This window comes from Pipra filicauda, unplaced genomic scaffold (genome assembly GCF_003945595.2).
Source record: "Pipra filicauda isolate LSUMZ 115617 unplaced genomic scaffold, ASM394559v2 scaffold36_size6622888_pilon, whole genome shotgun sequence".
Lineage (NCBI taxonomy): Eukaryota > Metazoa > Chordata > Aves > Passeriformes > Pipridae > Pipra > Pipra filicauda.
Window position 1 is genome coordinate 287,560 of NW_024104498.1, and position 27,667 is coordinate 315,226.

General features: G+C 41.3%; 1 long non-coding RNA gene across 1 annotated transcript in view; it reads left to right on the forward strand.

Moving 5' to 3' along the window:
• LOC114000084 overlaps window positions 1-27,667 on the forward strand; it is a 144,039-nt gene that overhangs the window by 11,121 nt on the left and 105,251 nt on the right. The gene's annotated exons all lie outside the window — the stretch shown is intronic.

The following is a 27,667-nucleotide window of genomic DNA, read 5'->3' on the forward strand; positions in this document are numbered from 1 at the left end:
ATCAAGAAATAATATTGATAGACTGCACATTTCTTGAGTGACACTGGCATCTCGATTAATATTATTGCAACAAAATACAGGACATTGAAGTCCTATAGAAATTTTAGCAATGGGAGCCTCTTGACTTTTTGGAAGTAGCGTCAATTTGCAGATCTGACAATCAGAAAGCAAGTAATCTTTTTAACTTTGAACTGGAACACATTTGATACCAAAATCACTAAGAAACAACAACCATCAAACGATCCTGTCTTTTGAAGTCACTTTTCAGAGTAGTGGCATTTTAAGAGAACACTGTAGAACTTCCAGCATTCAAATATACTTTAGAGTAAGCAAATACACAGGAAATGTCACCCAAATACTAAAGGCATAGAGCATCTCCAGACCATACAGACACTTAGTGTTCACATTATTTATTTTTGAATTGAAAGGATTTTTTGAAAGTGAACTATATTTTTTCCTTGTAAATACAAGTTCCCACAGTCATAACAAACTTGCTTTGTAGGTAAGAATTTGAAAGATGAACTTCCTCGATAAATGTTTGTTATATATCCTGCAAGGCTAAAAATCCTGTTTGGTGTTCATAGGTGAAATCCTTTTGGAAATGTGAGAAGTCAAATGCCATGATTCTAATTTAAAACCTCCTCACTCAAATATACTTTTACTCAGTTTAGAGAAAGTTTTTGGCTTATGCTGCAGTGTTAAATTTCTTATGTGTTGATTTTGTTTTGCAAGCAAGTGTGAAAATCTGAATTAGCATTAGGAATTATTCAAAAGTTAGCAATGGAGAGACACAATTAAAGTGCTGATCATCAACTGACACTGACCTTAAGATGAAAATATTGAATTTTGTGTCGCATGCCAACTGTACAGCAACTTAATCACTGTATTATAGGCACTTTATTACACCATAGCCATCAAGAATATTTGCATGGTAGTTGTGAGCCTTGCACTTCTGGATGAGAGACTGTGCCATTAGATTTACAGCATCTCAAACCACTGCAGTGGTGTTACCATTTTTCTGTAGCAGAAACACAGCACACTGCTGTGATATTCCTTGAATTCCCCTGGTGTTCACAGCAGTCCAGTAGGGGAGGAGGTGTGTTATCACTGCCAGGAATGTTCATCTCTCTGCTGACAAACGCCCGAGGAGGGACAGGGAGGGGCAGGTTTGGCTGCTACCCAGGCACACCAGTCCTGCCCTTGGCTCCTGAGGAACCCTGAAGAGGGATCCTGGGGAACCCTGAGGAGGGATCCTGGGGAACCCTGAGGAGGGATCCTGGGGAACCCTAAGGAGGGATCCTGAGGAACCCTGAGGAATGATCCTGAGGAACCCTGAGGAGGGATCCTGAGGGAGGGATCCTGAGGAACCCTGAGGAGGGATCCTGAGGAACCCTGAGGAATGATCCTGAGGAACCCTGAGGAGGGATCCTGAGGAACCCTGAGGAGTGATCCTGAGGAACCCTGAGGAGGGATCCTGAGGAACCCTGAGGAGGGATCCTGAGGAACCCTGAGGAGGGATCCTGGGGAACCCTGAGGAGTGATCCTGGGGAACCCTGAGGAGGGATCCTGAGGAACCCTGAGGAGGGATCCTGAGGAACCCTGAGGAATGATCCTGAGGAACCCTAAGGAATGATCCTGAGGAACCCTGAGGAGTGATCCTGAGGAACCCTGAGGAGGGATCCTGGGGAACCCTGAGGAATGATCCTGAGGAACCCTGAGGAATGATCCTGAGGAACCCTAAGGAATGGCTCCTGAGGAACCCTGAGGAATGATCCTGAGGAACCCTAAGGAATGATCCTGAGGAACCCTGAGGAATGATCCTGAGGAACCCTGAGGAGTGATCCCGAGGAACCCTAAAGAATGGCTCCTGAGGAACCCTGAGGAATGATCCTGAGGAACCCTAAGGAATGATCCTGAGGAACCCTGAGGAGTGTCTCCTGCTGGGAGGGAACCCATCCTCATGCTGGTTCCTGACCTGGCCGTTTCCAAGTCGTTCCTCAGCCAAGGGGTCTGGCCCAAATCCCACAGCTCTGTTTCTGGTTTAGGCTCCGTTCACTGGAGATATATGAACAGGTATTGAATTGTCTTTTAATCCCATGGTATTCTGGGATACACTTGGGGGAATGGCACTGCCCCTGCATCGAGGCAGGCATTCCCATTTGGGTCCTGCATTCCCTTTGATGCCGTGAGCAGAGGCTCCATGAATTCCTGCTGCTCATAAACATCAGTTGAATATTTGTCGAAGGCTTTTAAAGGAAAGGGCAGTTTTTTATTCAGCCAGTCCATTAGCCATATCCTATTTTTTTAGCACATTCTGAACACTTAAATAAAACACTATTCACACTGAAACAATTTTGATTTTTCAGAATTTTCAGTGGTCTCTACATTGTCTTATTTTTTCATCATCATTCTAATATGATAATAAGACCCTCATTTCATGCAGAACTGAGGAACCGAATTTGTCATGGGCATGACCTGCTAATGACACTGAGAGAACAGAGTCTGGGAGGTCTCATTCTTCTCATAAAATCATTTTGTTCCTTTTTTTAATGCATATTCTTCAGAAGGGAAATTTTTAAGCAGAACTATAACCCCAAGTAGATTGAACAAACACATGTAACTTCTAAAATTTGTATACAAGTATTCAGATGCTAGTAGGAAATGTTAGTAATTGAAAGACTGTGTTTAGGTTTCTTAGGAAAATAAGTAATTTACTGCTTTTTATATGTATCTTCTAATATCATCCTAAAATGATGGATATCTGTCATGTTCCCAACATACCGGGAAAGCCTGTGTGATGTGCAGTTCTCAACTGTAATTTCACTGTGATTTTACAGGAAAAAAACCTGCCATGTTTTAGAAGGAATTAATAGTTGTGCTAGTTAAGTGTTTGCAAACAACAGCCCTTCACAGCAGTCTTTTATAAGGCTCGTTCATATATTTTTGTCCTAAAAGTATATAAATTCCTGCCTCTTCGACTAAGTTACTATTCAGTAAAACAGTTAATGGTTGAGGATTCAACCAAATGGTTAAATGTATTTGCCAGTCCTAAAACACCCAATCAATTCAAGTAGAATTCCTCCAAAAAATCTGTGACAGAAAAAAATGGTCATTGTAATATCTTCTTTTTTTTTGCCTGAAACACTTCATTATTCATGATGGTGTATGGACTGCATGTAGAACTTGGCTTAGGCGTGCTCCTTCCACACTTGGGTCTCCAGTGAGCTCTTAAAATGGCCTTAACACGTCCCTGAGGCTTTTCCTTCCAGCCTAGTCCAGGAAGAGAGCAGATCAATCTCCATCATGGTCAGGTGACAGGCATGTGGAGCCTGCCTCTGGTTAACCAGGCGGTGTCATGTGTGGGTTTTATCTGCTGGCCACATCTTGAACAAGTTTGTGTTGGGGCACACTGCCTTCTCCTTGGACATTTTGCAGTTTTTTACAAGGCTTTGGAAATAGGAACAGATTTTTTCCCCCCCTCCCTTATGAAACGACGATGGATTTTGTCCTGTTGGATCTGTGGCACATGGAGATGAAATGTGTACCCATAGCTGGAGGTATTTCCAAAGCTGTCATTTGCCATAAGTTGATGTCTGGGGCAGTCATGTCTCTGCCCTGCTCGTTGACACACACTTGACTATTTGTGCTGACATTTATGGTCTGCATTATATTAATGGCTTGTGATTCCCCTCTACGATTGCTCCATGTAAGGGAGTTTGTCCTGTCAGAGGTACTTCTGCTGTGTCTGTGTTGCTTTTGCAGATTCCTGTGCTTGCTGAGAACACTTGACTGATGCTGGGGAATGATGTATAACCTGCTAAGCCATCAGTGACAGATACACATTACATGTGCTCACAGCAGCCCAGATGGCAGTGCTATGGGATCTGTTCTCCCTTCAGCAGGCCTTAATTGAGATTCAGCTTTGTTTTCTGGAATTTATGAAACTCTTAAAAATTACTGGGACGGAGTTATTTGAGACTGGAGGATGGATTTTTGATGTTGCATGTTCTCTTCTAAATCCATTTTATTTATGTAGGAGTTCTGCAAGATAATGTAGGTGACTTCTAATTCTTCATCCTCCACATAGGTGTATTTTGTTGACGGGGGTCCAGCTTCACAAGACTGTCATAGTGATGATTTTTTTTCTTAAAATATACTCTGGAAAAGTATGAGAGAGAGAATTAGATCAACATTAATTCAAAATTGGCTTACTTAATACTTTGACTAATATATGAACACTCTTTTTAACTCCGTTTTTTCTTTTTCCTCTCTGTCCTTTTGATCTGAAAAATGGTAACAAGGGTGCTTAAAGTTAGGAAATGTGTTCTGCTAGTGAAGGCACAGGAGCTGGAGTACAGGAAGACCAACTTTCCTACCCTGTTCTTCCACAGCCATTGACAATATTTGGTTAATATAAGTTCATTTTTTGCTTCCATCTCTGTATCCGAAAAAGCAGACAGTCTCTCAAGAATCATGTTGCACACGAGCAGCCAATAAGCACTAGCTGACTTCCATATCCAGTGATGAAATTTATGATACAAATGGAAAATATTATCTGCTTTTACAAATTGTGGCCAAATACAAAGTATCATTTGCTAACAAGAGCGCTTTGTCTGAGTTAAAAGAACTCAATAGTAATCTTATAATGTGATTTCTGTGTTCCAATGCTGAACATGTGTAGCTGGTTCTACCATTTCCTATGAAGTGATTCTCTTTTCTGACAGTAAAAGTAACAAGGGGCTTTGCAGTCATAAAGACAGTGAATTGGTTCTGATTTATACGAGACTTCATTGCTTTTCACTGTAAAAATCTATCATAACAATGAGATTCCAAGATAATATATCCATATTGCTACTCTTCAGGACAGTAGTACTCTGTACTCAGAAAATGTCAATGTAATTTATTTGCATTTATTTACTTTTTCTGTATTTTCCTTACTTGCTCCTGGTCATGTTTAGTTGTAGTTACCTTTGAAAGCTGGGATGCCTTTGGGTACCTAAATGGGCATTCAGTTATGATACAAAAGTTTGATAATTCTTTAGTTATCATAGTAGTATGCTGTAACTCTGAATGTGGAGAAGCCAGCTTTGAGTTGTCCAAAGGCATAATTTCTTATGGCAGTAAAACATCAAAGTGTCCTATATCTGCTCTAGCATTTGTGAAGGTAGGGTTTGGGTTGACTCCTGCTTTCTGCTGGCAGAGGAATTCCCTCAGAGCTGAGTAGAAGGGTGACTGTTGATCCTCAGCATCCAAACCCACCTGATTGTTAGAGTCTCTGTGCCTTCTGCTTTTTGCAGAAGTGCAGCTCACAGAGGGGTTTGGAGCTGCCCTGGAGGGACCACAGTCCCAGGCATTCCTCCAGGCAAACAGCAGCTTTTCTCCCTCAGCTGACATTCCTCTGGAAAGACAGAACCCATTTGATGTTTTAGATCACTAAAGCTAATAGAAAAATGCTTCCAGAATCAGTTTTTCTCATCTGATTGTTTTCCTCCCAGGATGTTGTTGGTGGGTGTTTCTTTTTTCTTGTGGTTTTTTGTTCTAACCAGTGTAATGCAAACCTAGTTATGTCAAAAACAAGGTGATGTACAACCTGCACAATACTAACGAGCTATTTAGTGTAAAAAAAAGTTAAAATCCTGACATTATCAACTGCAAAATTGATCTGAAAAGGTTCAAATCAAGTCCCTTGATGCAATCCCCTGTGGTGATTTGAGGCACTGCCCAGTTGGCAGTGGAGGGTCAGTAACTTCTCCAGGGCAGCAGGAGCTGCACAGACACCACGCTCACACGTGGCAAAGGAATTCACATTCTGCACCTTGGTAGGGCCCTTTTGTCTTGTTAAGTGAAGGCACTGAAAGATTACCTTAAATTTAGTGATGTTTTACTTCTAATGTGGATTTGTATCTGTTCCTTACACTGCTGTGTGTGGGGCAGACATGCCAGGAGATAGAATTCTGTGATTTTTCACTTATTTAAAGTATACCTGGAGTAAATAAATTACTGCATTTTGATTTAGCATTTTTTTTTCCAGTCAAAGCTGATGCCAAAAGAAATTCCAACTCAGTGTTCACTGCTTCATCTTGAAAACTTTCATGAGTTTGTCCCTGCTATCCATTCTTGGTGTATCTGATAGAATTTTGCTGAAAGAGAATAAATTCTGACAAGCTGGGGGGAAAAAAGAACCCAGTTCACCTTTCCTACCCTCAGCCTGTCATCATGATATGTGACTGTCTTTGCAGCAAAGGAGGAATCTTAGTCTTTTCTTTGCCACCTTTGCCATGAGGTACATCAGAAAGGAAGCATTTTGAAATGCAGTCCTTGCTGCTGAAATGGAGAGCTGATGGTCTTTAAATTGGATAACAGAACAGTATAGAAGTGGGGGTAAAATGCAAGTGTGTCTTACTCTCCACAGATCAGAAGTTTCACACTGAACAATGAAGAGGAGCACTGGGACTAGATGTAAAAAAAAAAAAAATGCTCAAGGGGATAGACCTACCTCAGTGTGATTCATTGATTTAGACACAGCTCTATATGTCAGGTAAGGATGAAATGTTGAGACAGCTGAGATTGTTCACTTAGTGAAGACAATCCCTTAGTAAGTGTTAGTGGTATTGAAATGAAGTGTTAAAGAATTAGTTAGCTGACTGTGAAAAAAAATGAATAGGTCTTTCAAATTACCTAATGGAAAGCTAAAGGCATTAGCTCCCAAGCAGGGAGTATTAAAGGCCTTGTGCTGTGTTCACTGAGACGGATGGAATGACTGTGAATCAAGGTCTACTACAGAAGATAAACAGCTCTCTGATAAATACGTTTGGAAAGAACCCGCTCTCGTGCATCTCAGGCTTCCCTAAAGCAGGAGCAGTTTGTGTGAGCTCAGGCTGCTGAGCTCATTGCTACTTTTATTAATCACTGCACTGTAACAATTAAAGATCATCAGTAGTGTGTGTAGAGTTTTAGGAGTAAAATGAGTTTGGTGCTCTTGAAAAGCTTAGAGCTTAACGGAGTAGTACATTTCTCCAACAAATTGTAGCAATCACACTTCCACTGTCGTCATACTTCTGATGGATTTTCCCACCAGGAAGGGGGACAGCTCTGCCTAGAGTTCCCAACTTGCAGGTCTTTGCATCACACAGGAGAACTTCCTTTTTCTCCCCCTCTTTCTGTGAAAGACGTTGTCAGCCGTGGGCTGAAAGGCAAGTGTTGCTCTTGAGTCACAGAACAGGTAGATTAGAGTATTTTATTAATGAATGGTTTCAGTGCTTTCAATTGACAAAATTAGGAACTTGGGTCTGCCAGCTGACAACAGAGGGAGAATAAAATACTGTCTGGAGTCATGGAAACTAATAAATCCTCCCATGACAATATTTAACAGGTTGGTAGAGGGGATAAAATTACCTTTCATAAAAATGCTGTGCAGATGGTAAAGCTATGGGAATTAAGACTGGATCAAAATTCTCTGAAAACATCAAATCATGGAAATTGTAGTGGGGATTGATTAAGCTGGTGTGGAAATCGCTTCTGCCTTATAATTCTCCAAGGACTTGTTCAGATATTTTGGTTAGTTGATAAATCATCTAGTGATTTTCAACACGTGCTGTGTTTTGATACTTGACTTAAACCCCCAAATTTTTTGAGTTGGCTCTTTGTAACGTGCATTTGCTGATGCTACATGGGAGGCTCAGATTGTATCAGATTATATCAGATTGTATCAGATTGTATCAGATTGTATCAGATTGTATCAGATTGTATCAGCTGCTGCCTCAGTGGCACTTTCACACCTCCTGTTCATTCGGGTTTGTTTGGAGTTGCAGGAAAATGGGAACAGCTGAGAGAATTTGGTGTCTGAATTTACCATACAAATTAGGTACAACTGTAAACCAAATCCGTGTTCTTTTGATTCTGTGCTCTCACTCTTTTCTTTCTTCAGTACTTCTCTGAACATACTTCAAAAAGGATGTCGTGGCTTTTTAAGAGAACAAATGTATATTGACATTTGATTTGGGATGGAGTCAGTTTGTAATATAAACAATTTGTAACTGTTAGGATGCTTCAAGGCTTTTTCATTACACTCCTCTAAAATTTGGGCCACATAAAGGTCAGCAGAGAAAAATAATAGTTGGAAAACAAAAGAGAAAAATTTTGTTTCAGGGAAAGTGAAAGAAAATGAATAATTTTCTGTTAGATATAGATTTGCAGGGAAACTGATTAAAAAAAAAAGTTTTTTTTTTAAAAAAGATTGCCTCTTCTACCGGAATATTGTATATTACTAGCATGAAATACTTGTACAAAGCAAAGTTTTCATGATTTATGGTGTTTACTTTTTGCATATCTCAGCTCAACAATGAAAGGAGTCTTATGCAGTTGCTCTTGGGCTTAAAGTCAGCTGTTATTTAGTATCAACAGTCTATCAACTAATAAAAGCTACAACGTTTGATTTACAAACCCACCAGGAGAAAGATTTTGTTTGTTAAAAAGGACCTTTTCCAGAGCTATTAAAAGAATCACAGAAATATTTGCTGTTTGTTTTAGGTTTATACATCTGGCCTCAGTTTCCTATCAAATATTTGCACTTCTGAGCTAAAAATTGCTGGTTTCTGTCAGCAGTGCACATATCAACAAAGGAAAACAAGAACAGTAGTGGGAGTGGAAGACTTTGATCTTTCACATTTTTCTCTCCAACTGCTGATGGTGATTTTTGACCCCCATGTGTTAAAAAGGTCAAAGAATCACTGCTAAGTTCATTCCAGGTGTCCTCAGATTGACAAGAGATTTGTTTTATGGAGCACTGAAAATGGAGAGACAAAAGATGTCGGTCTGAGGTAGCACAGGAGGGGCAGGAAGAGGGGAAGGAAGGCTCCTGTGAGCAGTTTGTGCCTGAAGCAGCAGTGGAGGAGTCTGGTCCAGCAGCAGTGATGGCCAGGACAGAGCCCTGTCAGCCAGGACAGCTCTTCTGGGAGTAGGTGCTACTTAATGAATATTGTTCATGATGATATTGCAGTTTGTTTGCAACCTGAACACATGATAAGAAAAGAAGAGAAAAAATGCAGTAATGCATATTCTGGGTCAGGATTTACCTGGAGGCTGCAGACACGCTACAGATTCATTTTTTGTTGGTCTGGGAAAACTGGCCTTCACGTAAACACTTTTTTTGTTCGCTGCTGCAGGAGCTGAGTGATTCCTACCGTGCATTATTTTCACACATTATTTTAGTCATATCAATAAAGTGAAGTAGCAGTATTTCACTAACAGTGATTACTTAAGTCTTACATTATAGGATTAGTGGGTTTTCTCTATAAAAAGGTAATTTCACACAATGCTGACAGTACACCAAACGTAAATCTCTTAGGTTTTGCTTTGCAAGATGTAGTTGTTTGTGCAAAACATTTTAAACATGTTGAATTAGTGATTTTGGTCACTTTCTGAGATATTTAGTGCTTATAGCTACTAGAGCCTTGCTCCTGCAGACTTAGAGCTCATGTAACTTTGCTACAGTGTGAAACCACTGAAACTAAGCTTAGGAGTACTTTTGAAGTGTCACAGCTCTCAGCTGTAATTCCAGACTCCTTTTTATAATATACAACTACCACTGGCATAAATATTTTTTAAAAATTCTTCATAAAAAGATGTGATAACCATGAATGGCATTGATAAGCAGGTATTATTTATTTATATATATATACATCACAGTGCTTTTGAAGATTTGTTGTGGTAGGTGCTTTTCCTAGTGCAGCAGGTTGCCTTCAACGTGTGCAGCAGTAAGTACATGGGTAATTCTGTTGAAATGTGTGCACTTCAGCAGGACTGAAGTCAAAGTGAAAAAACATGCCTTGATGGAGAATACCCAAAGGCAAGGCAGACGAAAAAATAAAAGCAGAAAATGCTATTATACTCAATTTTAGTCATAGCAAGTGGATACACAGAGGTTAAACCACTTGCCTCAGGCCATAATGAAAGCCTGTGAAACAGTGAGGAACATAACCTGATTTCTTTTATCAATCCAGTCTTAAGCATGAGATATCCTTTCTTTTGGAGAAGAATTGTCTTATGTAATTGTTGACAATGTCAGAGTAGGATGTTTCCCTGCTGTAAGGACTCGTGAGTTACATCCTGTTCTGGTGGATGTTTGCAGGAACTTGCTGCTACTCAGAAATTGTGGAAAAGTAGATGGTAGTGTGTAACTAACATAATTAGGGTAGGGTAATTACTGAGAATTAATGACTCTGTTACCAAGAAGCTGTAGGTGTGTAGAGGTGTGTGTGTGTGGCTGCACAGAACAGGGAGGCAGCTTTCCAGTTTGACTTGTGTGTCTTTTTGTACTTCTTTACATTTATTTATTTGAAGTGCTTAAATGTAAATCTGGCTCATGCAATGTGAGTGTATAAGAATGCAAATCATGCTGCTCACTGTCTCAGTTACATATTTGTGTACATAATGCTTGTTGAGAAGATAGGAATTTACCTAGGACTTAGTAAAAAGAAGAAAAGGCAAAATACCCCGAACTCAGAAATCTCTTCGAATGTAAAAGAAATGGCAGAAGCAGGAAAAGAAAGGGGAATTTTTCTGCCTGTTGTAAGAAGTGCTGCCCCGAGTCGTGTCCAGTTTGGAGCTTGGTGCTCATGTGCCAACTCCCTTGTCCTGCCTGTTCCCTGTGAGATGCAGGGCTGCCTTAGTTCAGTCTGTGGCACTGCTGGGACAGTGACACTGTGTCACTTCTTGCTCACTCCACGGGGGTGATTTCAAGGCTGAAGTGGCTTCCTTATGCTCATGAGGGTCTATTTGGAAAAGTAGTTGGGCCCCCTTTTCTTCCTGGAGGAATCAGAGAAACAGCCTGTTCTGGTGTGCCAGGCAGCTGATTCTGCCCTTCCCATTCTGCTGTGTACTTAATGTTATGAATGTTTTATTAGTAATGTACAGAGAAGGAAAATGGAAGACAGTGATGTGTCCTGAAAAGTAATGTTATATTGTGACAAAAGTCCTTTCAAGTTTGAATTCCTTAAATATAATGACCCTGTCTTCTTAACATGGTCCCAAACTGTTTCTCTTTTTCAATCTCTGTTCTCAGCACTGTGTTTTTGACACAATATGTATCTACTCTCTGCCTTCTTAATTTCGAAAACTAAAGATCAAATCAGCTTCATTAAAACAGTCATCAGTCTAGTTATTTAAAACAAAGGACATGCTTTGACACTAACTACTACACTCTAATTACACCTAGAATTAAGTTTATCATTGAAGAACCTGGCTTAAAATATAAAGAAAAAAATCTCCATTTGTACTTAACTTGACATTTGGACAATAGACACGTTCCATGGATTTTCCTTTGTAGAAAACAAATCCAGCATGTTAGAAAAAGCTTCTCCTTCGGTACAGGTAAGTGCAAGGCCTTTGAAGTCAATGACACGGTGTGGAGTTTCTTCTCAGCTATTAAAAACTTTTGCTGAGTATTCTCAGCCATGTGAGCAAAGGCATTTTGACAAATCTCCAAAATAAATTTGGTTGCCCAGCTGGTTCAAGCTGGAATACTTAACTGGGCCTTTTGTGCCGAAATAAACATCCCCCAGTTCCATTTGTGAGCCTTTCCAGTTCCCTTTGAGTGGATTAATGAAGTGCTCTTTGGCAGCCTCCCCAGGCTTTTGACAGTCAAAGGTTGTTTAGATAAAGGGAGTATTGGTGAGAAAAAAATCAATATGAATTTAATATGGAATTATGAATTAAGCCTGTTAAACTTGCCTGTTGTGTTAACTTTTCACTTTTAAGTGCTTCAGATCTTCTCTCCATTAAAATCAAATAGTCTATCTTAAGAGCTTTATCAAACTGCACTCTGAGCTTGTTTTCTTCTTTTAACTTCTTCCCATTGTCTTCCAGATATTAGCATTCATAGAGCTTTTAGAGCACAAGAAACCATAAAACACATCACTGTATCTCTCAGAAAAATACTGAGTTCAGTTTCAGCTGTCTGTAAATTATGGAACAAGGATCTTCCTTCGTTGTTTTTTCCCCCCTTAATTTCTTGTGCCCAAATGGTGTTTGTTTAGGTAGTTTCCTGCATTGTACCCCACACTAAATAGGATGGGTTTTGACTCCTGCTGAGCAAATAAAGCCAAACAACTTTCTTTCTCAGCTGAGGTCATGTTTTTGATCATCTAGAAATACCCTTACTTGGTTAAAACTGAAGCTTTGGCTGTAGGAACTAGGGTCTTCTTGTTTCTGTTGTGTCTTTTCCTTAACCTGGAGTGGAAATACTCCAGTTGACTTTAATGGAAGTGACTTTAATTAGATCAGACCATGCTAAATGTGCAAATGCATTCAGAAAGGAGAATGTTTTCCTGTAATTGCTCTATACTCGGCAGTTATAAATATGTTCATAAAGCAGCTTAGACTGATGGGAGCTGATGAGATTCTGAGTGATGTAATTATATACTTTTGCCATCTAGTACAACCAAAAACTGTTTATCCGTTTTTTCTTTTCTTGTCTATATTAATAAGCTGTAGAAGTAAATAAAAATCCCTGCAGCAGTGGAAAGCATAATCACCCTGACTGTTTATTCCGAAAATCCCATTCACTTAAAGGGCTGGCAATCTTGTCTTGAGTAGCAGCACTGAGCAGATGCTTTTGTTGTAATAGCCAAAGAGGAATTTGGACTGTAAAAATGGCATTTTTGATAGTAATGCAGGAATTTTGGCATAACAAACTTCGTAGTGCTTTCCATGCATGTGTATTCTTGGACAACTCTTGGTGCAATCCTTACAGGTACTGTTTTACAATGATCTAGCTGATCTCTGGACGTAATAGCTCTTCTGAGTCTCATGTGCAACCAGATGCCCCTTCCTCAGTTTAGAATCACTGGGGGAGTTGCTGTGACTGTTCCTATCAGGCATAGCACATACTGATATTAATCATCATTCTTTTGCCTGTCTCCCTCTGGGGTTACTCCTCTGCATCTCAGCCTGCTCACTCCTCCATCGTGTCTGGGCCCAGCTTTCCCTTGCCTCTCTCGGTTTTGGTCATTAGCTCTGCTGCTGCAGACAGGCTCAGCCTGCATTACCTTGCTTGGCTTTCTGCCAGACACCCACGATTATTGGTTAGATAATGTTCAGGTGACCCACACCAAACACTGCACTGCCACAGCTCCCTCTAAAAGCAATTTTACAAACTCGCTCAAGATCTCTGGCAAGCTAAGTGGGAAAAAAGGAACCCATCACCTCCTGTAAATAATTATAGCTGTCTTTTGAAATTCACTTGCAACTGTGGCAACAGATAGAAATAATATAAAACCAGAAAAAACTCCCTAAATGGCAGTCAGATGTACTATGATACAGCAACCAGAGTAAACTTACTACCTAGAAATTTCTAATATAACTCCATCCACAAGACTGACTCACTGAGATGTGTTGGGCAAGATAGGTAGAAAAGGGAAAAAGGAGAGCCTCAGGAAGCATTTCCCCCCTAAACTTTATGTGTGAGCCAAAAGATTTTTCACATTCTGGCTGCTGAGAAGTGTCTTTCCTTTCTTGTGGTCCACAGGGAAAAAGAGCTGTTTTCCTTGTGACAGGCTATGAACAGTCTTTGAAAAAAGAGTTTGCCCAGGCAGCCCCGTTGCTGTGCCTGCAGGGACAGGGAGCAGTCCCCTGCCTGGTGGCCAGAAGCACTCGCTGCAATTCCTACCATCCCAGGCTGCTGCTTTCCCAAAGAATGATGAAAATAGGCTTCCCTGCATCCCAGCATCTATGGATCCTGTCAGATAATAGAAATGGTTTATGCATGGATTGCTTATTGACCAGTTGCCAAATTGTTACTGATGCACTTGATTTCCTCACGTTAACTTAATTTATAGTGAACAGCTGTAACATAAGGAGGCTTTAATAAAGCCAAACTAATAACCCATTGGTTTGCAAGTGTATGAATTGTACCTGAGGTGAACTCCACGGAGCCAGGCACAGCGAGGCCACTGAGGGACTGCAAGCAGCTCACGAGGCAGCAGGGGATGTTAGCAGACAGGGAGAAAATTCCTCTCCTGTAATTCATACTGCATGCAGGCTGCCTTCAGTGCAGCGTGCTGGGATTTGGCACGTGAGAGTGTCCTTGTGCCAGTTGTTTCTGCTGGAGCTTTGAGTTGCCACCTTCCACGAGGACTCTCCACCAGCTCTGCTCTCTCCTCCCGAGCACTGCTCGCTCACCACTGCCAGGCAGGGCCTCTCTCTACATCAGTAGGAGCATTCTCTGAAAAGAAAAAATAACAAATAGAGCTGAGTTTAAAACACACCACTTCCCATTTTCAAAAAGATAAATGGGAAGAGTTTTTATCATAATCTGATCAAACCAGAACTTATTTCTTTTATCTCATGAAAGAGCCAATTCCCCAATATTCAGATGTAGCTTCCTGAAGCTCAGTCCTCAATTCATGTGTGACTCAAAGAGAGCTGACTTTCAGATCAGCGTTGAGCACCTGTAGCTCCCCCAAGCTTCCCTGGGAGCCGTTTGTGCTCCTCATTTGGGGTAATTGGGCCCTCAGAGATTCTGGCAGCAGCACTGGCAGGCATGGCCAGGAGGTGTCCCTGCCTGTGGCACGGTGGTGGCAGCCTGTGATTCCAGGGCTTCTCGCTGAGTCCAGCAAACTCTTACGATGAACCAAGGGAGGGAGATTGTACCCCAAAAGTTTGGAGGTTTTTTCTCTTTTATTTTTGTTTGTTTGTTTGTTTCCCTTTCGTTTTCCAGGCAGGCATACATTTTATGTAGCTCTTTCCTCAAAGGCTCTTCCTGCCCTGCAGAAACTCATCCTGTAGATGAGCTTCCAAACTTTGCCTCGTGGAGGGAGGCAAACCTGCAATCCTTCAGATTTACAGCAGCTTCAGACTGCTTCATTCTATCACAACCAAATCACGTTGCCTGACAATCTAACTCTCCTCTTACTTAACCAAGAATTTTTAGGCATTTTACCAACACAGGCCCTCAGCTAATCTGTTCATATTATTACACCTTGTCATCTGGTTTGCTTTTAATGTGCAGATACTATTCTTTGCATTTTGTGAATGCTTCTCACTGAGTTTAGGAAATTAAACAGGCTTTTTTCTGTCTCTTGATTGATTGGCACTAAACCTGGACATACAGCTTGGGGAAAAATTATTAAATCAATAATAACTTGTGACAATAATAATTATTGTCACATCTGGAAGAGATTCTAAGTCTTTTAGAGGGACTCTTTAGTAGCATGGTGTTGTCTGTTCTCAGTATCAAAATATTTAATAGAAGATTTACCAGTATGACTTTAAATTATTGTAATATTAGTGAAACAAGATTAGCACACAGGGAGGGATAGCAGAGGAGTCTGTTTCACATGCAGAAGGCTATGAAAAGTCTAGTGCTATATTTAAGAGATGAACAAACGGCTGCAAGCAGAGAGAAAAGAGGATATTTAATGTCACAGCTAAAAAACCAATAGGTGTATGGACCCTCCCGTGTGCCAAAAAATCAGAAAGTACATATGATTTGAAAATTGCTGTACCGAGCTCTAGGAATTAGGCCTCACTTCAAATGCCTATTAAATATGTTTCTGTACAACAGGGCCATCAAGCTTAGCTTATTTTGTCAGGAGATGGTTAAGAGTGAGAATTCTCGCAGTCTGTGTATTTTCCTGGTTTGTGTTACCATGAGAGAGGATTTTGAGGATTTTGAGCTGCATTGCTCTTTTTTTTTTCTTTATGTCTTGTATGGAGGTCTCAGGCTTAAAATCAGAACATGGCCTGTGAATTAATTGTGTGTGATTTTAGGTGAGGACAGGGGCAATTTTTGGTTGGATGAGAGAAGGAGAAAGCAGGAGGTGTGTTCAGAGAGCTGCTCAGTGAGATGCCCACACTGAACAGGATTCAGTCAGAGGCTGCAGCTGGTGGGCTCTTCAGTGCTGGGAGCCACTGCCCCTTTGTTTGGGCTCCACTCAGGGCCATGGAGACACAACCTGATCAGTCTCTCCAGACAAAATTTCACAAGAGGGACCGTCTCTTTTCTTACAGGGAGTTGGATTTTTATTCCTTTGCATTTTGGAGAAGGTATGGTTTCAGACAGGCAGGGGGGGTGGTTTCCTACTGCACAGGATCAATTGCTAGAAATGGTGTGTTGGCTTCCTGGAGAATCCAGAGCACTGGCTGGCATGGAGGGATCAATATCAGATGGTTGGATGATGAAGTTTTGACAATTGTTTTTGTATCAACACTTTCCCTAAAGCAAGGATGGGAAATTCTCTCTTCCTTGCCAAGGTGTGCATGAGCCAGCAGACACTTGTGGCAGATTGCACGTTATCCACGTGTTAACATGATCAGTTGTTGATTCTTTGAGGTCAGGGAAGGGCCACCTACACATTTCCATCTCTTCTGCCACGGTGCACGTCAGCACAGCACCACAGTCCCTCTTCTGCTTCTCCCCAAAACCTCTGGGCTCTGAGCAGTGGCACAGGAGTGGCGAGGCAGGGGAGCTGCACAGGGGCTGGAATGTTGCAGCTGCTGCCTGGAGGGACCCACGGGCCAAACTCTGCCTCGTGCAGGAGACTGTGGGAGGGCACAAGGAGGCCCAGACCCACCCAGGGCAGCTGCCCTGACTCCTGGGGACAGCCAGTGCTTCCAGAACAATCCCCAGTGCTGGGAGCCTTGGGAACTGAGCCCCAGGTCAGTGTGCCAGCATTGCAGGCTGCTGTACACAGAATAATGCACAAGAGTTAGCAGGGACTTACAGCCACTATGAGACTTTGTGTGCAGGTTCTGGTTGATTGATGGGGTTTTCTGGGTTCTCAGTAGGGTTTTTCAGTCTGATAGCTCCATGTAAATGAGGGCTGCAGAGTGCAGTTGGCTGAAGGCAGGTGAGAGCAGTTGAAGGCAGTGATGCCGGGCTGGTGACGGGCCTCACCTTTGGAAAAGGAGCAGAAAGCAATGGAATAGCTGGGAGAATTTAGGGAGGCCGTGCAGGATCCTGCCCTGGGCTAAGCTGAGGCAGGAAGCTTTGTGACTGACTAGCAAACAGCTGGAATAAAAATGAGCTGGAGCTGCTGAGAAGGGAGATGGTGTCTGCTCCCCAGGACATTTCCAGCAAGAAGTAAAACTATGAAAATTAACTTTGGAAAATATGAGACACATAGAAATAGCTAGAAAATGTGACTGCTCTAAAATTTCTTTGTCATCTTGGTAGCCAGATGATGAAGTAGATGAATGACTGCAAAGCTAGTGGTGTTATAAATAGTCTGGGGGGGATTTCAATCTAAATTATACATTCCCTGTAAACATTTCAACATTTTGTTTAGGATTGAGAAGCAAATAAATGAAAGAGAAGAGAAAGTGAAATGCTGTGATAGGTGATGTTCAAACTTCAGTTAAGTTGGAGAATGTTAAAGGAAATCAATGTTTTGAAGGGACTGGGGCAAGAAGGGTAGTTCTTGGTCACTAGGAGACAGTGTGAAGAATGAAAGGAATAAACATCAGCTGTAGAAAAATATATATTTACTGTTTTTTAACAAAAGCCTTGAACTAGAGACATTCTGAAACAGGAGAAGAAAAATTCAGAAATCCCTGAGACCCAAGCCACTGCAACAACCAGTGGAGATCAATGTATCTTTCATCTAATGCAAGTAAATATTTTCTAGTAAATTGTGTCACAAATAGCTGTAGCACAGCTGAAAACAAGATTTCCATGCATCAAATAAATATAGAATGAACACCGTGACATTGAAACCAGAACTGGACTTTAAAAACTATGAAGTGTTTCTGTCTAACAGCACGATAGGATCTAAAAAGTGTTTCCATGTGATTTTTGTTTTCCTCTTAAGATAAAAACATCCTAATGGTTGAAAGGAAATGAAAATATTTGGAATAGCTTGTTGGTGTTTATTCAGTTGTTACTTACTTGACTAAATGTTGCATAAATGTAGGTGTAAAATATAACGTGTAGAAACTTCTCTATTAAAAATTTACATAAGTAAACTCTTAATGAAATAAAGATTAGAAGTTTGACATGATTTTAAGAAATTAGTGGGACTTCTCTGATGCACAAAATACATTATATTTTTAAACTGTTGTATTGTATAAGGACTTTGCATCTAGATCCTTTTATATGAGTCAAAATATGTATGCAAAAGAGATTCTAAATTTTTAGGGGAAAAAAATCACTATCTGACAGTTACTTTAAATAGTGCCATGACTGTAATGATGATGATAGTTAGAAAAATAAATCTGACTGATTTCCAGAATTTCTCCAAGATGCAATGCCTTTTTAATAAGGAGATAATTTGACAGGGAGAAAAAGATTTATAATACAGAGGTACTTTCATCTGAAGTTACGAAGAAACTACCTACACCCCATTATTAACTCCTCTAAGATAACTCCTTAAAAAATCCAGCTACTTGTAAGGAGGAGGCTGATCCAGGACCTGCAGGTTTCAGGTCTGGGAGCATTTACAGCTTGGGGTGCACAGTGTGTTTTGTCAGTTTAGCAGCTGAACCAAACAATGGTAAAAACCCCAAACAAAACAGAAATAGATTCTTGAGGTGATGAACTTCTCTACTGATATTTTGTGAACACCTCAGCACTATATGAGAGGTGTAGACTTATTCTCTCTTTCCCACCCGCTGGGAGTAGAGGAGGGAATTGAATTTGCTTTGTTGTAGAGAGGGAGGCTAAGCCTGGATAATGGATGAGAAGAATGATGCACAGCTCTGGATTTCCCAGAGAAAATCGGGTCAAAACCATTGTATTCAACCTAACTGAAATCTCATTTTCATTTAAATAATTTTCTCATCTTTAGTTAAATAACTTGGGTGGGCATTCACCATCTCCACACAGTCAGAACCCACGGCTACCAATCCCTCCTTAAGAAAGACAAGGACAAAGATGAAACCAGCCTCAGTTTAGAACTGTTCTAGAATTCCAGACTGGTTTTAAGCATATGGTAGGCAGCTGTTGTCAGGCTTGCACTGACAGGCCAGGATTTGTAATGTTGTGCATAGTGTCAGTTTGTCATATATTACTTTCAGAACAAATTTTGGGGGAGAAGGGTAGAAAGGGGAAAGAACAACTATTTTTGAAACCTGTTGTTTTCCATGTTTTTGTCAGGCTGAACATTCTCAGAGTTGACATAATCCCGAGCTCTCACAGCCTTTGTTTTCACCTTGTTCATCTTTCATGCTCTCCAATACAAGTGTGGAACTCCATTGATCACTGCTGGGTGTATCCTGCTGGTACACCTGCACCAGTGAGCAGAGAAAACTCCTGAATCGGTGTCTCAGCTCTCTCAGTGCCATGGCTCATGCCAGCACGTGTATGGGCAAGGAGGTCCTGTTTCAGAGACAGTATTCCTAAGGACTGTTGTCCCACCTTCCCCAGAGGTGGGACACAAGGATGTGTGGTTGGGAAAGCTGGTATATTCTGCTTTTTTTAGAAGATAGATGTTCAGGAGCTGCTCCCCTTCACTTTTCATACCTACAGAATCAGCAAGGAATGGCTGAGGACAGAAGTGAAGGACTGGAAAGCAAATGCAGTGTCATTTATTCAACCTCACCCTCCTGCTCTAAAGGAAGAATCTCTTGGGAGATTGTTGTCATACTGCTTCTTACAAACCTGCCAGCTTCAAGGGCTTCAGAGCTTTCATACATGAGCTGCTCTAGTACTGAATTGTCCAGGGCTTGACCATTGAGAAAGGTTTCCTGATATATTAAGTTCCCACTGCTGCCAGTGAATATTCATAATCCCTCAGGGAAGGATGGAGAAAATCAGTCTTTATACTCCTCGGTGCAATATTTTATGTAATTGAAGAATTTACAGTCTACTCTTCTGATTTTTGCTCTAAATGGAAGAATTCAACTTTTTTTCCACCTTTCTGCTAAGCTTAACAATTTCCAAAGCTCTCAGCATTTTTGTTGTGCTACTTTGGATTCTCACTAATTCCTCCGGCTCCTTCCTAATGAAGCACTTCAGCCATGACATTGTCAGAGGAAAACAGAATTACTGCTTGTGCTTATAGGTGACCTCCCAGAAAATGTTCCTTTTCTTGCAGCACCTGCATATTATTAATTTGACTTATTTTATTGCTGTGTTTTTACTTCCAACCCTTTTTTCAGTGCTGCTGCCAGCACAGTCATTCCCCGGTTTATGTTTGTACATTTGCTGCTTTTCCTCTCTAAATGAAGTACTTTGTACTTGTTGGATGCTGTTAATATGGAAATATCTAGACTTACTAGACTCATTCATGTCTTGCTCCTGCAAGGTTTCCATAAAACATCACGAGATTCTTAGGTTTAAAGATCATTAATGTTTATTTACCCATACCTTCTTATTTTATTTATTGTATTTGTCACTATGCTCTGCTTTGTATACGCTTATGCTTGCTCATGCATACTTTATGAATATAGAAATTAGTATCTCATTAGCTTGGTAATTAGACCAGTGATAAACAGCTGTTTGTTTACTGTGCAGGCCAAGATTTCTACAGAAGTTTGTTGTTTGGAATCTCTGTCACAGTAAAAAACATCTATGGATGTGTAATACCTACTGTTAATCATTACTGCCAGCTCAGTGACATCTCAGTTTTTAAGAGAGAGAGCAGTAAAAGGGAAATGGAGCACCCTTTAGCCATGCCAGAAGCCGTGTTATGTGTGCATTAGCAGAACATTGGGTGTTCCCTTGGCCTGGGATCCCAGAGTGCTGCAGAGGGTACAGATGTGCAGAGGAGCTTCCAGAACACGGCACAGGGATGCAGACAGAGGCAGAGCAATGGCACCTGTCATCTCTGCAGCTTGAGTTGGGTTGGATGTTAGCAGCATCTAGAAACCTCTAGCAGCTGAGGTTTGCAGGGCTCCTACTTGCCCTTAGATTTCAATTCACTTTTGGCTTGGCCCCCCACTTCCCCAATTCACAGCATCCCCAGGCCAAGGAGTTCCCCGTGGATCAGTGAGGAGAGAGGAATTATTCAGAAGAATGAACTGCAATCATTTGGAGGGGACATGCTAACAGGTATTTTTTAGGATCACAATAATGCTTGTCCCCCAACACCTGGAGAAATGATGGCAGCAGATCCTTGTGGGTGTGGGAAAAGTCTTCTAGCTGGTGAGACTGTTCCTACACACCTGAGCTCAGGGTCAGAGTAGGGCACCTGGACATGCAGAAAACCCAACTTACCCTTATTTTCACCTCTCTGAAACAGCACACGTTGGTTGAATTAACCTCCTCTTCATTAGTATTTGCTGATTATCAAATTAGGAGGGAGGCCTTGGGTGTGTAGGTGAACTCCTGTGGAAAAAAAGTGGGACTTACAGAGAGATCCTTTTGCTGCCTTCCAGGAGAGTTCCAGATAGTAGAGCAGGGAAATGTGTGAAACCCTTGCAGAGAAGGCTACATAAATTAAATTACCTTCTCCTGTAAGGCAGTGCAGAGAAAAGATCAACCTGTTCCCAGACAGCCCCATTCTCTCAGTTCCCCTTTGCAGCAATAATCCTTTAGTTGAGTCCTCAGAAGGTTCACAAAACCAAAAGCTCACTTAGACAGGGAGGCCTTTATCAGATGTTGTCTGCTCTGCTTTTTCATTAGGAAAAATGTCAGTGCTAGAAAGGAAGTAAGCATTACCCATAAGATTATTATTTGCTAAAAAGTTTATCAGAATCAGGTAATTAGCTGACTGTCTCATTAGTCACATTGCCAAAATGTGATTGGTATTCTGTGTTTTGTGCTGTCTTAGCAGTGATTTTTTTCATTGATTTCTCCAGCCTTTCAGTTTATTTTTAGAAATAGAAAATATGTCATTCTGGCTGCTTATTTCATTTCTGAGAAAAGAGAATGTCCCACAGTGGGAGAGTTTTCAGGTATTCATCAGCTATTCTTGAAAAAACATACGATCACACCATGGCTGCTCTGAAACTCAGTAGATGAAAGTGGGGAAATAAATTGCAGAATGCTCTAGGATTTGAGGAGTTGAGAAGCACATGTATACTTGAGTCTGTTTTTTATAAATGGTAGTTGTCTTTTCTGAAAAACTTCATTGACAGTGCAGGAAATCTTTGCTGAGTGATGTTGGATGTTTTTATTCAAAATTAAAATTATCTGAAAACTGTAGTTTTTCCAAATCTCAGAATGCTGCTGAGTATTGCCAAATATAAACAGAATAGAAAACATGCAGTATTGATACTTTTATTTAAATCTTGGAACAAGTCAAATACTTAATAAGGGGGATTGTGATTGCGAGACTTTGAATTTCTGAGGTGTTTGCGTTCTGTCACAGTTGGCTGCCGTGTATTTAACTTTTCCTTTGAAATTGGTGGAAATCTTACATATTGTATTCTCTTTCTCTCCTTGTTTTCCATGTGCAAGCCTAGTGAATACTTCCGTGGGCCGTGTGCTCACCTCCCCACGCCTCAGACTGAAGCCCGGGTGTGGGGAAGGCAGAGAGGACAGACGTGCCCCTCTTTAATGCTTTAATGCTTTTCCAGGGCCTGCCTGGAATTACTTCTCTGGTTTGAGCAGTTTGAACAGCAGTGTTCAATTCAGTTACAAAATCTGGGGTGTGAATGGCTTGGGGACATGTTGTCAAACAGCAAATGATGGTGACCAAGAGCTGGTCTGGAGACAAGGGGCTTCTCTGCAGCTGCCTCCAGCTTCCTGGTGAGCTCTAGGATTCCCTGGCAGGACTTCAGAGACTGGGGAAGACCTTAGAAATAGTAAACAATTGAGAAATACCATTTTGCAGGTATTTCCTTTCCTTGACAGTTTAATTTTTGTTCATCAAAGTATGGTTGGAATTCCCCAAAACGTTCCACAGCATTGTAGTGTGTTGTTTTTAGTCATATCATTCAGTTCTCTGTGCTTTTCCCCCAATTACTCAAAATATGTGTGTGCAGATGTTCACAAAATGTTCATTTTCATCTTGAAAGCTGCTGTTGTCCTAATAAACTTATTTAAAACTTGCATTCTGTGAAAGTTGTTTATAAATTACAAAGCAAAATTAAAACAAATGATTTCTTAGATGATCTCTGTGACAAACCACAATTAATTAAGTAACAATTCCAACATTAGTTAGCTGGCAAGAAAGCATGTATTCTGTGAAATAATGAAAAAATATAAATTTAAGAGAGCAGTGACATTTGCAAAATGTGTGGAACTCATCAAATGAACGTCTGTTGTGAGCTGCCTTTGCAGCTCTAGTTCATATTGGCTTTGGCTGGCTACGCTGTGATAGAGCGTTGCTCCATCTCCAGCAGCTGCAGTGTCTAAGGGGCAGGGGGAGATGGAGGGTTCTGCTCCTGGAAGCACAATTCTGTGGTAACTAGCATTGATTTTTCTGCATTAGAATCTCTCCTATGTTATTTCCAGGCTACACCCCTGTTTCCAAAGTACTGTTGGAGTCCAAGCTCACAGATGGAATCTGTAAGTAGTGTGTGAGGAAGGGTAACTGCTGTTCCTGACTGCACGTAAATGAGGTGAGTTCCTCAGCTTTCACTGCCTGAGAAATGCCTCATTATTGCAGTGCTGTGGTTCAGGATGTTGAGGTTGGACAGGCCCCCTCCTGTTGTGGTGTTGGTTAGGATGCAGTGGGTGATGCACTGAGGAGGTGCCAGCTCAGTGGAGCTGCAGCAGTGTCACAGGGCACCAGAGGTACATCTGCACTGGAGGAGGAGATCTGGGGAAATGCTAAGCTGGAGCTGGCACAGCTTGCTTAGCCTTGGTGACAGACTGGGGAGGGACATCCAAATTTAAGCTAGGAGAGAAGGAGTGGAGTTCTCTCTGCCTGGTGCTTCACCTAAAATAAACCAGTGAGGAGGTGTTTGAGGAAAGCCTGGATGTGGCACTCAGTGCCACGGTCTAGTTGACAAGGTGGGGTTAGTTCATAGGTTGCACTTGACGATCTCAGAGGTCTCTTCCAACCTCGCTGATCCTGTGACTCTGTGAAAATCCAAGGAAGATGCACTGTGTAGTCATCACATTAGGAGGTGAATGTTGGTCCAAAGAAGAGCACAGCAGGGGAAAGAGAAGAAGATGCACGAGCTGTTAATGTGGTCTTTTGGACAGCTTTGCTTTGAGGGGAGTATGTAATTTATGTGCAATTATGAGGAAACCTGTGAAAAACCACTGCTGGAAAGAAAGGAAAACTGGGACATTTTCATTGCCATACTCCCTTCTGCTTTAAGAAGTGGCAGGTCACATTCCAATGGGAGAATTGTGGTTTCTGCTACAAGATCTATAAACACCCCAAAAAGTTTATGGCAAATGAAAGAACTGTGAAATTACCCTCTGTTCTCTCCTGTCAAATTTATAAGCTGAAAAATGATCCTGTACAGTGCTGTGGGAGAGATGAGTATTAAAAGCATTTTGCAAAGCAGAAAGATTTCCCTGGGTTAAGATTTCTTCCCTGGATTGAGGTTCCTTCATGTAATGAATCTCCATCCAAGTATGACCCTAAAAAAATGATGGAAGATTTATCTTTTGATCCTTACTAGTTTAGCTCATGATTATTTTTACTTTATATCCTGCACTACTCTGTGCTGATGAAATTTGATAAAGGTCCCAAATTGGCAGGGATGACAGAGTAGAAGGTGAGGGATCATGTATGTTACTCTTTCTTCATATAAGTCTTTCATTGGATGCTCTGCAGCTGGCTGTAATGCAATGCTTCCTGTATGTTGACTTCATGGGCTGTCATGGTTAAAGTACCAGGAAAGGAGACGTGTCCTTGGATGTAAGTTTGAAAAAGAGTAAATGATGAATTTCTAGCTGTGAAGACAATTGAATTTCAGAAAGAGTTAGGTGGCTTTAGAGAAAATCCAGGTTGGTGTCTTTGGAAGACTCTACTTCTACAAAGGCACCCTGAAAATCAGGGAGAAAGTCCCTAAAAATATTAATTACCTGATACATATTCCTAGCAGGGATTGTCTCTTTATTTGCTGAGAGGGCATAATGGGAACCTGATTCTTGGCTGAGGTTTGAAGGCAGTACAAGAATATAAATAAAATATTAGTAGTTCTGCACGAAAGGAATGTCAGTATTATTGTAGACCTTGTACAAAATAATTTATTCCATAAATTAGCCCTTTTTCTTTTTGACAAAGGACTGAATAACAAGACTGTATTTTTAATAAAGAAATATCTTTATTTGCTTTAATATTACATATAAATAAACTTCAGCTAGGTGTTAATTTATTATTAATCTGATTTTTTTGTCATCATGGCTGGGCTTCGGGAACGAAGATTTGGGGAGGGCTCTACCCACGTTTGTCACAAACACGCTGGTGGCTGAAAAGGCCAATGCGAGACAGACACGTCCGGCTGCAAAAGGCACAGCAGAAAGACTCCTTAGGTGGGAAATTCTGCAGGACACGATTCTTTCTGCCTTGTCTTTTCTCCTCAAGGGTGACCCTGCTGCGTTCTCAAAGGAAGCAGCAGCGTTATAGATGGGGTGTCTCCTTCCCTTTCACAGTAATTTTCAGTCCCAAACAAACCTCTGCTTTTTCTGCTTAGACTGAGACAGGGCTGAGGGCTGTTCTGGCTTGGAAAATGCTACAAGCTCACTATGAGAATTACTACAGCACCGGAATGTGCTGTAATCGGTGGGGAAAGTAAAAAAACTAAGGACTACTTGATTTCTCTTGTGAATTCTCCTATCATTTCTGTGAGATGTAATTAATTCATCGTTGAAAATCTATGCAGTGGAACAAGTGAAACTTGTCTTACACTGTGCTTTCCATAGGATGAGGAAATCTTAGCTTCATGCAGGCTTTTGTTTTGTTTTTCTGACAATCAAAGTGTACTCCTGACTTTATTATTCCCTTCATAAAGGGAAACTAACCTTCACGGTAGCAACAAGTAATCAATAGTTTATCTTGTGGATGAATATATTTATCACCATTCTTCCTAGAATATCCAAAGGGACTTGCTAAGCAGATGAGTACACTTATATCCTGTATTCCAAGGTAGACCTGCTCTTCACCTGGGGCTTGTCCCTGTGCTTTGATCTCTGGATGGACAAGTGGATGAGCTCTGTACAAATGTATTTGTGCTATGTACAAATGTATGAGTCCCTGACTGAGGGTTGGGAAGGGATATTAGTGGTGACTGGCAGAGCTCGTGCCCCTGCTTACCCCTGAACTTCCCCGTGGTTGTGCTGCTGGAGGTGCAGGGTGGCCCTGCTGTGCCCTGGCAGGGGGTGCCAGGGCTGCCCTGCCCATCTCACCAGCAGAGCCACAGCAGAGTTCTCTGCCCTCCCTGCACTGGGAGCTCTCCCGTGCTGGCTGGAGGCTGAGCTCCAGCAGCATCACCTGAGTGAGGGCAGGGCACTTTTCTGCCTGTGTGACAATGAGAGGCAAAGAATATTTCTGTTGCTGGTGGAAGAATGGGTGCAGAGGGTCTCTGTGTCCACAGGCACAGAAGGTGTCCATCCAGCAGCTGAGGAATGAATCCTGGGTATTCAGAAATTGTTCTTCACACAGTGATATCGTAGAATTGTGGCTGTGGTTCTTATGAATTGCCTTTTCTTCAAGCTGGCTCTCTAACCACAAGAACTAAGAAGTTATACACATGAAAAAAAAATAATAAAGTCCCAAAGTTGTTGTTTTGTTTTTTTTTCCTGAGAAGGGAGCAAGCAGAACTCAAGCACGATGAACTTGTCTGGAGACTGGCTAGCTCACCAGTTAGTACCTGCATATTAAAACTGGTCTCAATCCCACTGCCTCCTCCCCAGTCATGCTTTCAGGTTTAAAGAAGCATCTGGGATTATTGAAGGGTAGGATTAGACAAGGTACAAAAACGTAGGAATCAGTTTTGTTTATAGTAGGTGGAAGCTGAAATCATCCTGTGATCACTCAATTCCAGATGCTGGGGCTTTAATTAAAATAAACTGTCATATTCACAATATAATAGCAATGAAGCACAGAAAGAAGAGGCAGAGTAAAAATAGAGACAAAATAGTATAGACAAAGGAAAAAAGAAACGAGTAAAGAAAAAGGAGAAGGAATGTAATACCACAAAGGAAAATCTGTTATATAAAATCCAATTTTTAGAAGTGTAACAGAAACTTTTCAAATATATTCAAATAAAAACTTGTTCCAGTAATATCATAATTACACAGTGTAGGTGGAGCAAAAAAGGATTTTTTTTGCATCTGTTTCAATTTATCTTCTACTCTGGATACCATAGAGAAATCCCTTCAGAGGATCACTTCAGTTCATAGACAGCACCTATGAATTTTGCTGCTGTGTGCTCCAAGACTGTATCAATAACTGGGTACTTCAGTAAAAGTGCATCTTCAGAGAATTGCTCAGTCCCCTCCCTCTCCTTCCTCAGAACACTTTATTTCCTTTTTAACTCTTCTCCTGTTTGACTCAATATTTTATGGGCCGCTAGAAGGATGATGCTGAAGCCATTTCCCTCTTGTAGTTCAGTTGTTCTGATTGGAAGTGCAGGGAAAAATGCAGGTGTGCAGCACAGTCACCTGCTGGTGTGCCAGTGAACAGCCAAACCAGCCTTCACATTGCCCTGGTTGAGAGCAATGCAGGTTTTGATACTGAGATGCACAGGGGAAAATGCTAATCCTTTGCTGGGTCTTGGGCATCCTGTCAGAGCTGATGTTTCCAGTAGCACACTGCACCAAACTCAAGCCTGGCATAGGATTTTCTTCAGGTAATTCCTGAAGTGAAGTCATCAGCTGAACGTC